This window comes from Zalophus californianus, chromosome 5 (genome assembly GCF_009762305.2).
Source record: "Zalophus californianus isolate mZalCal1 chromosome 5, mZalCal1.pri.v2, whole genome shotgun sequence".
Taxonomy (NCBI): domain Eukaryota; kingdom Metazoa; phylum Chordata; class Mammalia; order Carnivora; family Otariidae; genus Zalophus; species Zalophus californianus.
In genome coordinates, this window is record NC_045599.1 from 111829212 (window position 1) to 111842829 (window position 13618).

General features: G+C 37.1%; 2 long non-coding RNA genes across 2 annotated transcripts in view; one reads left to right on the forward strand and one right to left on the reverse strand.

Annotated features, from left to right (window-relative positions):
• Window positions 1-364: 364 nt before the first annotated feature.
• On the reverse strand, window positions 365-12827 carry LOC113929003. Its single transcript, XR_003522059.1, has 4 exons — window positions 12444-12827; window positions 8800-9302; window positions 5008-5158; window positions 365-616 (listed from the first exon to the last, which is right to left on the reverse strand). It is a non-coding gene; the product is annotated as an uncharacterized LOC113929003 (long non-coding RNA).
• Window positions 5100-13618, forward strand: part of LOC118356991 — a 29022-nt gene continuing 20503 nt past the window's right edge. Inside the window, exon 1 of the long non-coding RNA XR_004820080.1 lies at window positions 5100-5194. This is a non-coding gene — a long non-coding RNA (uncharacterized LOC118356991). The remainder of the gene's footprint in view (window positions 5195-13618) is intronic.

Sequence of the window (13618 nt, forward strand, 5' to 3'; positions counted from 1 at the left end):
CCTACTGTTAGTAAATGGCATATACTCCATTTTTATCGGTAGTTAACTGAGCTTGCTCTGATGTCCTGTTATGCTTAATTCTGTATCAGGTTTATTCTGATAGTCTATTCTTCATAATTTTAACAGTACCTCTTCCTATGGTTGCCCATAGCACTGGATGTAGCACATATGATTATTCATGTCCTTTGGCATCCCTCAATAAAGATCAATTTCCCACAATATTCAATGCATTTCATATAAAAACCCCAGTAAGCTTTTTTTTTTGGAAATTTTACAATTTAATTATAAAATCACATATGGAGATGTTAAAAAGCAAGAATAGCCAAGATACTTTTGAAGAGCAAACTTGGAGAATTTACCAGACAAAAACTTCCTATAAAGTAATAAAAGACAATGTGGTATTGCACATGGGTAGTCAAATAGACCAATGGTAAGAGAATCCAGAAACAGACAGTTACCTGTAGATTCTTGAGTTATGACAAAGGTGGCAATGTAGAATAGCAGGAGAAAAGTAGTACTTCAATAAATGTTTCTGGCTCCGTTATCCATACAGGTAAAACAAAAAATGAAAACTTAAATTACTGCATACTACTCACAAAACCGGTTCCACCTAAACCTGTAATATAAGGAAAGGTATTGCAATAAGTATAGATCAGGCAAGAAGAAAGCCGGAAAATATCTAAGCATCCAACTCAATAGGTTAGAATAAAAACATTGTGAAATAAACTCCAAGAAAGTAAAAAAGAAAGTGATAAAAAGAAGATGAAAAATAGAGGGGAAAAAAAACATAAAATAGGAACAACAAAACAACATTATTGATGAAAAAGATCATTAATCCCGTGGCAATACAAAGAAAAAGAAGGCATAAATATCCATAACAAGCAATGAAAGGAAACAGCATCACTTAAGAATCTGCAGATAATTAAAAGATCTTAAAAAGATTTGAGTACAACTAAATAAAAGATAATGACAATTCTACAATATCTATTCCAGAAAAGAGAAGAGAAGGATCTTTGACATATTTTATGACCATGATGCTAAAGCCAGACAGAGACATAAGAAAAAACAGTTGGTGACCAGTATTTCTCCTGAACATAGGCCATAGCCATCCTTAATATTTGCACATCAAATTTAGCAATATTTTAAAAGGAAAGTACATCATGGCCAAGTAGAGTTGAATTCAAGAATGCAAGATTGGTCCAATATATGAAGCCAACTGGTGTATTTCATCATATCAGTAGCCTAAAAAAAATAAACATATGATCATTTCAGTTGATGCAGGAAAATTATTTGACAAAAATTCCACACCTATTTAGAATAAAAAGCAAACTAGAAATAAAGGACAGCTTCTTCCTATTGTTATAAGGTATCTGTAAAAAAATCTAGTCATCATATTTAATGGTGAAAGACTAAATGCTTGCCCCCAAGTTTTTTTTTTCTTCAAAAAGTCAAAGCTGTATACTTTGCTCTTCCTAATGAACACTGTGCTAGTGATCTTAGCTACTGCAGTAGGGAAAACAAAAAGGGAAGGTGGTGGGGGAGGGTAATGCATAGGTTTGGGAAAGGAAGAAATAAAATTGTCTTTATTTGCAGACAACATGGTCTTCTACACAGAAGATCTCAAAAACTACAGAGAACCCAGTAGACTTCATAAGTGGCCTTTGTGGGGAATTTAAGAAATGAGCAAAGGATGAAAAAAAAAAAGAGGCAAACTAAGAAACAGACTCTTAACTATAGAGAACAAGCTGAAAAAACAAACCCAAAGGGGAGGGGGGCAGAAATGGGTGAAATAGGTGATGAGGATTAAGGAGTGCACTTGTGATGAGCACCAAGTGACGTATGGAAGTGTTGAATCACTATACTGTACACCTGAAACTAATATTACACTGTCTGACTAACTGCAATTAGTAAAAACTTTTTAAAAAGTGGCTCTTGCAAAATATCTAAGTAAATGGAGAGATACATAGTGTTTATGGATGGAAAGATTCAATGTCAAGATATTAATTCCCCCCAAATTGATGTGTATATTCAATCTAATCACCCACAAAAAAATTCCAACAGGCATTTTTATAGAAATTGACAGGCTGATTCAAAAATTTATATGGAAATGCAAAAGAGCTAAGATAAACAAAATATCTTTGGTGAAAAAAAGAAGGGGAAGAATCATTACCTGATTTCAAGGCATATAAAGTTAGAATAATCAAGGCTGTGGTATTGGTATAAGAATACCAATCGAACAAGATAGTCTAGAAACCAAACCATACATATATGGACAATAGATTTTCAACAAAGTTGTCAAGATAACTCAGTTGACAAAAGTCTTTCCAACAAATAATGCTGGAACAATCGGAAATCCATATGCAAAAACAAAAACAAAATAAAAAAAATAAAAAGAACTTTGATCCATAGTTCACACCATATACAAAAATCAACTTGAAATAGGTCATGGACATAACATGTAAAAGTAAAAACTCTGAAGTTTTGGAAGGAAACAGAAGATAACAGTTTTGTTATGCAAAAGTTTTTCAGGCAAGACAAACACAGCGTTAAATTAAAAATTGATAAATTAGAGTTCATATAATGATAAGTTATTTTCTTTGAAATACACTGTTAAGAAAATGCCATAGTTATAACACTTCAGATTCATCCTGCATATTGCCTCTGCCAGACTTGGAGTCAGCCATTCCTTAGTGGGCAATGGTATTTGAAAACCCCAATCTGGCTGCTTCAGGTGCTTCTAACCAATGGGATGTCATTGAGTCTTGACTACCATCAGTGGACATGGCAAGGAATCACAACATACTATTTTAAGTTATGAGCTTATACTGATCTATTCATATTTTTCATAAAACCCTGATATTTTACTAGTACTTCTTTCATCTTACACTGAAAATAATGGTTCCCAAACACATTAGCAGAATTAATTATTTTATCTTACAGTGTACTTAAACATTTCAAATTTTCAACACTAATATTACTTTAACAATAAATGAACAAAAACATAACAGATGAACAAAATCTATTCTTATGTTGATACCTTAGTTATTTTTCCATTTCAATGGCTATAAAAATTCAACCAAGTTAAAAATAATTTCATTAACAAGGTAAAATGTGAACAGGATAGGTATTTAAGGAAGTGTAGTCATATATTAGATGGTCTATGAAAACTCAAATTCCCCCTTCTTACTACCCACAAAATTCTCTTTTTAAGTCATCTTTGCAGATGAAGCATTGTCATACTTCCCCACATTGATGCTTAATTTCATATTCTGTATGTCATTTTTGTTTTCTCATTGCCAGCTGTATATCACAATGTTTACCCACCAGGCATAGCCAATGTCAACATCATTTCTATTGTGTAGTTGTAACTAGGAATTTCATCTTCCTTTTGTGCCAGCGAAAGACTTGATGTTTAAATCCTTATCTGCATGGGCGCCTGGGTGGCTCAGTCGTTAAGTGTCTGCCTTCGGTTCAGGTCATGATCCCAGGGTCCTGGAATCAAGCCCCGCATCAGGCTCCCTGCTCAGCGGGAAGCCTGCTTCTCCCTCTCCCACTCCCCCTGCTTGTGTTCCCTCTCTCGCTGTGTCCCTCTCTGTCAATAAATAAATAAATAAACAAATAAATAAATCCTTATCTGCAGTAGCGCCAGAAGAACCTATTCAATCATCTTGATGAACTCCTGTGGTCCATCATGTTGTGATACAAATTGAAGATTCTACATTCTAATGACTTATACTTGATTAGAGAGGTTCTGATACTTTCCTGCCACAAGGAAACAATGTATTTCTGAGTTGATAAGACTGAAAGGTCACAGAATTCTCTGGGAATTCATTCAGTTACTGTCCAGCACTTGTGCGAATCTGGGTTTATGAGAGATCTCAGGTAATTCTTGAGATAGTTATCTGGGATTTTCTCCAGTTTCCTGAAGGACTATACCTCTTTCACACCATAAGGAGTTTCATAACTTTGTGGGTAATAGACTGCACACCCATCGTGACTCACCTCTTCTCCACATCGATGCATGTCACCACACCCTCTTGGGATCTTTTCACTAGACTAAATAAGACAGCATCTTCATACAAAGACTGATATCAATATTTTAAAGCAGGGAAGCTGTTTTGAGGCACACATTTTTCTATCATCGAAACAAAACAAAAAACTCTTTTTAACTCCTTTCCTTTATACCTAAAAGAAAATCAAAATATCCAACAAACAAAAGAGCTACTTAGTTTTTATTCATCAGAAATCATAACTCAAGCCCAGGTATTCTGATTTCAGAGTCCACACTTAAAAACCAGTGTGTTGTGCTGCCCCTCCTGCTTTGCTCTCCCTTCTAAACTGTTCTTTGAGCTAGTTCATGATTTGTGATGCCTGCACAAAGGCAGTATATAGTTGCCTTCTATTTAGTCAACCTCCATTTTTGACAAAAAAAAAAAAAAAATCTGCACTAAAAAAACTTTTTACATCACTATTTTAAACAATTCAAAATTTTATCTTAATCCTTAAGTTTGGGTGTTCAAAAGGACTTGTCCTACATCCCGGCAATGAGTTGGTTGGGAATACATAAAACATGGAAATTGGGCTGGATTTTTATTTATTTATTTATCTATCTATCTATTTATATATTTATTTTAGATTTTATTTATTTATTTGAGAGAGAATGAGAGAGAGAGAGCACATGAGAGGGGGTAGGGTCAGAGGGAGAAGCAGACTCCCTGCTGAGCAGGGAGCCCGATGCAGGACTCGACCCAGGGACTCCAGGATCATGACCTGAGCCGAAGGCAGTCGCTTAACCAACTGAGCCACCCAGGCGCCCGGGCTGGATTTTTAAATAAGCTAAGAGAACCAGTGCATAAAGAACACTGGGGAGGCCACTGATGCTACATATTCAGTGAACCCCCTAAACTTGGGCTTCTAAGACTGGACCATCTAGAAATATAGTCCCTTGGGAGGTATGTCCTGATTGATATGATACTTTTTTTGTTGCAGGTGGTTCCAAAAATTTACCTGCTGACACTGGCTCTGGATTTTGTTGAGGTGACCAAGAGGAAGACTGATCTGATGTCTCATATTGCTTTGGGATTCCTTATCTAAGGAAATCCTTGGTGAGCTCCTGGATATGGCTGTTTGAAGAAGGTCACACCATCCATAATTATACCTGTGAAACCAAGCAAGTCATTGGAGGGACCATATGGTATATCTTTTTACATGATAATGAATATATCATAAGGCTCTCATACTATACATGAAGTGGTATATTATATGCAGGTAGATTGGGACAAACTAAAAGTATGTTGTAGAAATGCTAAATAAACCACTAAAATAACAAAACAGTTGTAGCTAATAATCTAAAAACAGGACAAGAAGGAATCATAACAAATATACAATTAATCCAACTGCGAGCAGAAAAAGGGAAAAGATAACAAAGAATAGATAGGACAAATAGAAAACAAAATTGAGATGATAGGCTTAACCTAACAATTCAGATGATCACATTAAACATAAATGATCTAAACACCAATTAAAAGAATAGGTTGTCATATTGGATAAAAAGGCACAGCCCAACTTTATGCTGCCTACAAGAAACACACTTTAAATATAAAGACACAAATAAGTTAAAAGAATGAAAAAAGATATACTGGGCTAACACAAATTAAAAATTAAATGGAAGGAACTATATTAATGTTAAATAAAATATATTTCAGAACTAAGAATAATTACAAGAATAAAGAAAAACACTTCATAATGCTAAAGGGGTCAGTTTATTTATTTTTTTAAAGATTTTATTTATTTATTTGACATAGAGAAAGAGAGAGAGAGAGTGAGCACAAGCAGGGGGAGTGGCAGGCAGAGGCAGAGGGAGAAGCAGTCTCCCCACATAGAAGGGGGAGCCCGATGTGGGACTCGATCCCAGGACTCCGGGATCATGACCTGAGCCGAAGGCAGTCACCTAACCAACTGAGCCACCCAGGTGCCCAAGGGGTCAGTTTATTAAGAGGATGTAATCCTAAAAGTTTATGCACCCAGTAGCTGAACTTCAAAATGTATGAAGCAAAAACTGAGAACTGTAAGGAAAACTAGACAAATTCACAATTGTAGTTGGAAATTTCAGTCCTCTCTCTTAATAATTAATTGAATAAGGACATAAGCAATCAGCCAGGATATAGTAGATAGACTTGAACATCATCACTACAACGAACTTGACCAATTTAGCATTTGTAGAACATTCCACCCAAAGACGACAGGACACATTCTTTTTAAGTGCGTGCAAAACGTTTACCAAGGAAGGTCATATTCAGGGGTCATAAAACAAGTCTCAATAAATTTAAAAGATCAAGTGTGTTTTCTAAGCACAACAGCATTAAGTTAGAAATCAGTAACAAAATATCTGGACAATCCCCCAATATTTGTAAACTAAATACATCCTTCAAAATAATCCACTGGTCAAAGAAAAACATCAAAAGGGAAATAAAATATTATGAACTGAATGAAAATGAAAATAAAACATATCTAAATTTGTGGGATGCCTCTAAACCAGTACTTAGAGGGAAATATAAGGCACTAAATACCTTTACTGGAAAAGATGAAAGGCCATAAATCAATGACCACTTTCCATGTTAGGAAACTAGAAAAAGGAAAAAAATGAAACCCATGGTAAACAGAAGAAAGGGAATAACCACTCAGAGAAGAAATCAAATGAAAAAAAAATAGAGAAAATACAGTTGACCATTAAACATTGTGGGGGTTATTAGGGGTGCCAATCCCCCATGCAATTGAAAATCTGCATATAACTTTTGACTCCCCAAAAACTTAGTTACTAATAGCCTACTGTTGACTGAAAACCTTACTGATAACATAGTCGATTAACACATATTTTTAATACATATTTTGTATGTTATATGTATTATATACTGTATTCTTCCAATAAAGTAAGTTAGGGAAAAGAAAATATTATTAAGAAAATCATAAGGAACAGAAAATATAGTGCTGTGCTGAATTTATTGAAAAAAATATGTACACAAGGAGACCCACACAGTTCAAATCCATGTTGTTAAAGGATCACCTGTAAAGGAAAGCAAAAGCTGGCTTTTTGAGAAAATTGATGTGAGTCACAGTCTCATTAGAATAAAAGAGAGAGACAGTCAGAATCAGAAATGAGAGAAATGGCTCATCTCTGAGTCCATTGCATTAAGCCCTCAGTTCCAAATCACAGGCTCTGCTTCCTAATCTACCGTGATTCTTCGACACTCAGTCTTGGTCCAGCTTCAGTAATGAATAGCTGTGGGGATAAAAGCCCAGTTTTGATTATGTCACTGCTCCAGAATGGTCAATATCTTTCTAATTTTTTCAAAATAAAGTTCATTCTAATGTCTTTGTGTGGAAAAAAAAGAGAGAGAGAGAGAGAGAGAAAGAGAGAGAAATGACATAACTACAGGTTTTGCAGACATCCAAATAATAATAAAATATTGGGTCGCCTGGGTGGCTCAGTCGTTAAGCGTCTGCCTTCGGCTCAGGTCATGGTCCCAGGGTCCTGGGATCGAGCCCCACATCGGGCTCCGTGCTCGGCGGGAAGCCTGCTTCTCCCTCTCCCGCTCCCCCTGCTTGTGTTCCCGCTCTCACTCTCTGTCTCTCTGTCAAATAAATAAATAAAATCTTTAAAAAAAAATATTATGAACATCTTAATGCCAGGAAACTTGATAACTTAGATGAAATGGACAATTCCCTTGAAAGATCAAAATACAAAAATCAAATGTACATCTACATACTAACAACAATCAGAAACTGAAATTAAAAAACAATACTAATAATGGCATTAAAATATGAAATATGGATAAATCTAATAAAATATATGCAAAATCTGTACACTGAACATTGTAGAACATTGCTGAGAGAAAGAAAAAGAACCAAAATAAATGGAAAATGTATCTAGTTGGTTGGGCAGAAGACTCAAATATCAATTCTCCCTAAATTGGTCTATACATTTGATATAATCTCTATCAAAATCTTAGCAGGCAATTTTTGTTTGTTTTTGTAGAATTTGATGGGCTGATTCTAAAATTCGTATGGAAATATGAAAAACCTAAAATAGCCAAAAAATTCTTGAGAAGGAAATATAAATTTGGAGAGCTTACTACACAATTTCAATACTTTATGTAAAGTTACAAAGTTACAGTATGAAGATAGCATGGTACTAGTTTAAAGTTAGTTAAGATATATATGACCCCATTTATATGAGGTCCTGAAATAGGCTAAGTTAATCTATTGTATAAGAAATCAGAATTGTACATCTGAAACTAATATAACACTGTATGTTAACCCTACTGAAGTTAAAAAAAAAAAGTGACAGCAGGGGTTACCTCAGTGAGTGGATTAACTGGGAAGGGACATGAAGGAAAATTATCATTTGATGAAAATGTTCTGTATTCTAAGGTGGGTATGCATTTCTTAAAACTCATCAAACAACGCCCTTAAATTTTTTGCACTTCACTGTGTTGCTTATACCACAATGAAATGAACAAGACAACAAAAAAATCACATTGTAAATTTTTTAAAAATGTAGCTTTAGAAATGAAAAGTATTTCAGTAAGAGAACAGACTATGAAGGGGAAACCTATTTTATATTTTTTAGTGGTAGTTGATAATGTTCTGAGGTTCTAGTTTCTTGGAAAGGATCTTCATCTTATTAATTATAGTTATAAATCAATATATTATTTGGAAAACCTGCTTTAATATCTGTATTTGTTGGATAATTCCATAATTCCTCCTTTTTAGCATTTCCACTTATGCATGTAAACTTACAGTCTCCTTTCCATTGGTTTGTAGCAGAGGTTTCTTGGATCATATATGATTACAAAACAAGCCCCCAAAAAGGCTATGGTTGTGTCCTATCTTCAGCATTTCAGACCTTCCCAAGTAGGCTGGACTAGACCAGCACTCTCCACAGTGAGACTCACAAGCTTGAAACCGACGGCCAGTGGGCAGAAGCGTCTGTTCAGGGCGGAAGAAGAGGAAGACGATGAGGAGGACAAGAAACCCTTGTTCTCCACACAAGTGGTTTTATGCTGGAAGCCGTTTGTGATCACAACCTGACGTCTAGGAAGAGTGCTCCTATCTTCAACCAGGCCTTTGAGGAAAGGGAATCTGATGAGGGGTTTGACACGGAGGAGAATCTACCTCCCAGGCTGAGCAGGTTGAAAATGAATGTGGCTTCTCTGGGTACAATTCACAAATCTACTTGAAGGTGTCAAGAAGTGGTCCTCAGCACTTTAATTTTCTCAGGGATGTAGGGAGCATTGTAATCACTGAAAATATAGATATATATTTTTTTAAATTTTATTTTATTATGTTATGTTAGTCACCATACATCATTAGTTTTTGATGTAGTGATCCACGATTCATTGCTTTCATATAACACCCAGTGCTCCATGCAGTACGTGCGCTCCTTAATACCCATCACCAGGCTAACCCATTCCCCCATCCCCCTCCCCTCAAACCCTCAGTTTGTTTCTCAGAGTCCATAGTCTCTCATGGTTCATCTCTCCCTCCAATTTCATATAGACGAATGGAACAGAATAGAGAGCCCAGATAGGGACACTCAACTCTGTGGTCAAATAATCTTCGACAAAGCAGGAAAAAATATGCAGTGGAAAAAAGACAGTCTCTTCAATAAATGGTGCTGGGAAAACTGGACAGCCACATGCAGAAGAATGAAACTCGACCATTCTCTAACACCATACACAAAGATAAACTCAAAATGGATGAAAGACCTCAATGTGAGACAGGAATCCATCAAAATCCTAGAGGAAAACATAGTAACCTCTTTGACATTGGCCACAGCAACTTCTTTCAAGATACATCTCCAAAGGCTAGTGAAACAAAAGCAGAAATGAACTTTTGGGACTTCATCAAGATAAAAAACTTCTGCACAGCAAAGGAAACAGTCAACAAAACAAAGAGGCAACCCACAGAATGGGAGAAGATATTTGCAAATGACACTACAGATAAAGGGCTGGTATCCAAGATCTATAAAGAACTTCTCAAACTCAACACCCAAAAAACAAATAATCAAGTCAAAAAAGGGCAGAAGACATGAACAGACACTTCTCCAAAGAAGACATACAAATGGCTAACAGACACATGAAAAAATGTTCATCATCATTAGCCATCAGGGAAATTCAAATCAAAACCACATTGAGATACCACCTTACACCAGTTAGAATGGCAAAAATTGACAAGGCAAGAAACAACAAATGTTGGAGAGGTTGTGGAGAAAGGGGAACCCTCTTACACTGTTGGTGGGAATGCAAGTTGGTACAGCCACTTTGGGAAACAGTGTGGAGGTGCCTCAAAAAATTAAAAATAGAGCTACCCTGTGACCCAGCAATTGCACTACTGGGTATTTATCCCAAAGACACAGATGTAGTGAAAAGAAGGGCCATATGCACCCCAATGTTCTTAACAGCAATATCTGCAATAACCAAACTGTGGAAAGAGCCGAGATGCCCTTCAACAGATGAATAGATAAAGAAAATGTGGTCCATATATACAATGGAATATTACTCAGCCATCAGAAAGGATGAATACCCAACTTCTACATCAACGTGGATGGGACTGGAGGAGATTGCGCTAAGTGAAATAAGTCAAGCAGAGAAAGTCAATTATCATATGGTTTCACTTATTTGTGGAACATAAGGAATAGCATGGAGGACATTAGGAGAAGGAAGGGAAAAATGAAAATATATTTTTGAACTAAACCTGGGCCTTGAGTTCCACCTTAGGTGGACTTCCTTTCCTTGCATTAATTCTTCACATGATTCCGTTCCCCCCTCCCCTTAAGGTCTGGCCAATGATTGACTTGTTCTGAGTTCAGTGTCCTCTTTACCCAGAGAAGCAGCTCTGATTTCTAGTAGATCTGGACCCAGCATAGAAGCTGACAGTGTTTTGGTTTTGTGCCATGGGTCTTTTTGTCTCTTCTGTCCAGTGGATGAAGCCACTGGAACACACTATTCCTGTTTTCTGAGTACTCTTTGGTGGATCCTATGGTGGTTAGTAGGATGACTTGTTCCTAGAAGTCTCTAACAGGATGCCCTGAACAGAGGATGGCCTCCCTGGGGTGGATGGTGTCTAATCCTACATTCCCTATGACTACTTCAAAATTCAGTGCTGAGAGCCCCAGAAATTAGGACTTAATGTCAAAAGGTCAATGACAAAATAAGAAGGCTAACCTAGATTACAATGCAGTGTCATTTACAAAGTGCTACCATGCACATTGTCTCAGCTGATTATCACAACATCTCTGTGAGGTTGCCAAGTCAGATGCTCTCTCAAAGGATGAGTGAATATTAGGGAAGTTAAGAACTTCTACAAAGTCAGGCCTCAAAATGTTGCCTCCACAACAACCTATATGACTTCTGCTACATCTCAGAAGGCCACCCCATGCACACAACACATAGGCCAGCTTCATCAGTGTTTAATTCCCATGGAGGGTCAGAGAAGGGATTAGAAGCGTTCCAGATTCTGATTTACATTCAGTGGGCTTTTCTCAGAGGACGATGTTTTTTGAGGACTGGCTTTAGGAACTGATATCCCAGCAATTTTGGACCTAAGGCCTCAGAGAAAAAGATTATTCCTGGGGGAGGCCTGAGTTGAATAGCAAAATCTTAGCTTTGAAAGCTTCCACTTTGTTTTTCTTCCTGCTATTGAGTTGATGCTGAAAGGGGAAAAAATGGGAAGCGGGATGGATTCATTTCTTATACTCCTCATTCTAAGCAAGCAACAGACATTCATTAACGAGGAAAGTGACATTCTGTGTTGATTGATTTTTGTATCGCTTCCATGTTACTCATTTTTAAAGTAGACATAATTTCTACTGATTCTTTTTTGTAAACTTTAGGAATGGTTTACTGCCTATGGTCCTCAATTGATATTTCAGATAGTAGTCCTCTACTGTAAAGGGGCACAGAAACACATTTTCCAAAACTTGTATGCTCAGTTCTGTAGAATTCTGCTCCATGAGTAGAATCTGTATCAGAGGCTTTCAGAGGCTAAGCATTGCTCTCCAAGTCAGCCTTAACACCAGGGAGAGGCTTGACTCGGACACACTTATAATGGGAAGGCAGCTACTGAACGAGTAATGAAGGCCTGTTTTCCCCAAGTGCCCTAAACTCCATGAACCAGTGAATCAATCCATGGCTCATGAATCACAGTGTTTGGAAGTTTACCCTGAAACTCTTTTATCACATCTAGGTAGATAGTCTGTAACTTTGTATAGAAACCCTAGTCTCCACTACACTCCTTGCCCACCCAATCTCTCCTCCTGGACAAATGATATGTTAATCTCTCCTGACAATTGCCATAACTGATTTAGAATTGTGGGAGTAGGAAAAGAAAATAATAGGAGTCGAGTTGATCTCATTTGTGGGCTGAGCCTAGAGTTTCCTTACCTGACTGATGTCTCTGTTTTTTTCAAATGTTTTTTTCAGACATAAATATGTACACCACTGAATTCAGTAACAAGACAGAAAGATGCCAATTCTGTACAAAAAATAAAAGGTGGAACCAATGCCTAAGGACTCACTGAAATGCAGAAGCAACCAGTCAAAGTTCTCCCTCATCTAAAGTGTACTACTACTAACTCAGGCAGCTGAGAACAGAGAGTAGAACTCCAGCCTAGACTTCCAGGCCTGCATCACAGAGCTAGGGAACAGTGACAAAGTGTTCTGGAATGTGATGGGGCCAGAAATGAGGAAGGTGAACCTAATCCCTATCCCCCAAGATCCAGTCTAGCAGATCCTTCCTGGCCACTAGATCCCTCCTGGTTCTTTCCATTTTCTACCTACAACCTACAATTTTATTTTCTACCTAGAATTTGGCACATCATACGTATGTATATATACGTATACCTTAGTGCAAATTTCTCTTTACTCCCATCTGTAACCCAGATATTAGTGGTTTCTGTTTCCTCCTTGGACATATAGGCTTAGACCTTACCAAGTCCACAGCCTTTGGAGGCCTCCCAGGACTTTTTACTAATTTCCAGGCTCTCTTTTTAAAAACATATTTTTAAGAAGTCTAATGTACAGACAGAAACTGCAAATATATTCAGCAGGCAGTATGATGAATTTTCACACGCTAAATATACTACGAAACTAGCACCTGTATTAAAAGGCAGATTTTTTTTTTTTCAGGACCTAAAATCCTCCCTCGTGCTCCCTTCCTCACCTGTCCTGTTGTGCATTGAGTGTAACCCCTCTTGTGCATTCTAACAAAACCAATTACTTTTGCCAGGCACACTTTTATGCCCTTCATGTATATTTATTCATCTGGTAAACACATCCTTTACCACCAAGCTGTGTTGTGTAAACTATCATGGCAGGCTGGATCAACAGTCCAAATCAATGCAATTGGATGTGTCGAAGAATTACCACTTACCTCTATTTAGCACTTACCACATGATTTCAAACATACTCTTTTTTAAAAAGATTTATTTATTCGAGAGAGGTGGGGGAGGGGCACAGAGAGAGAGAATCTCCAGCAGACTCCCTGCTGAGCAAGGAGCCCAATGCAGGGCTCCACGACCCTGAGATCATGACCAGAGCCAAAATCAAGAGTCGAGTGC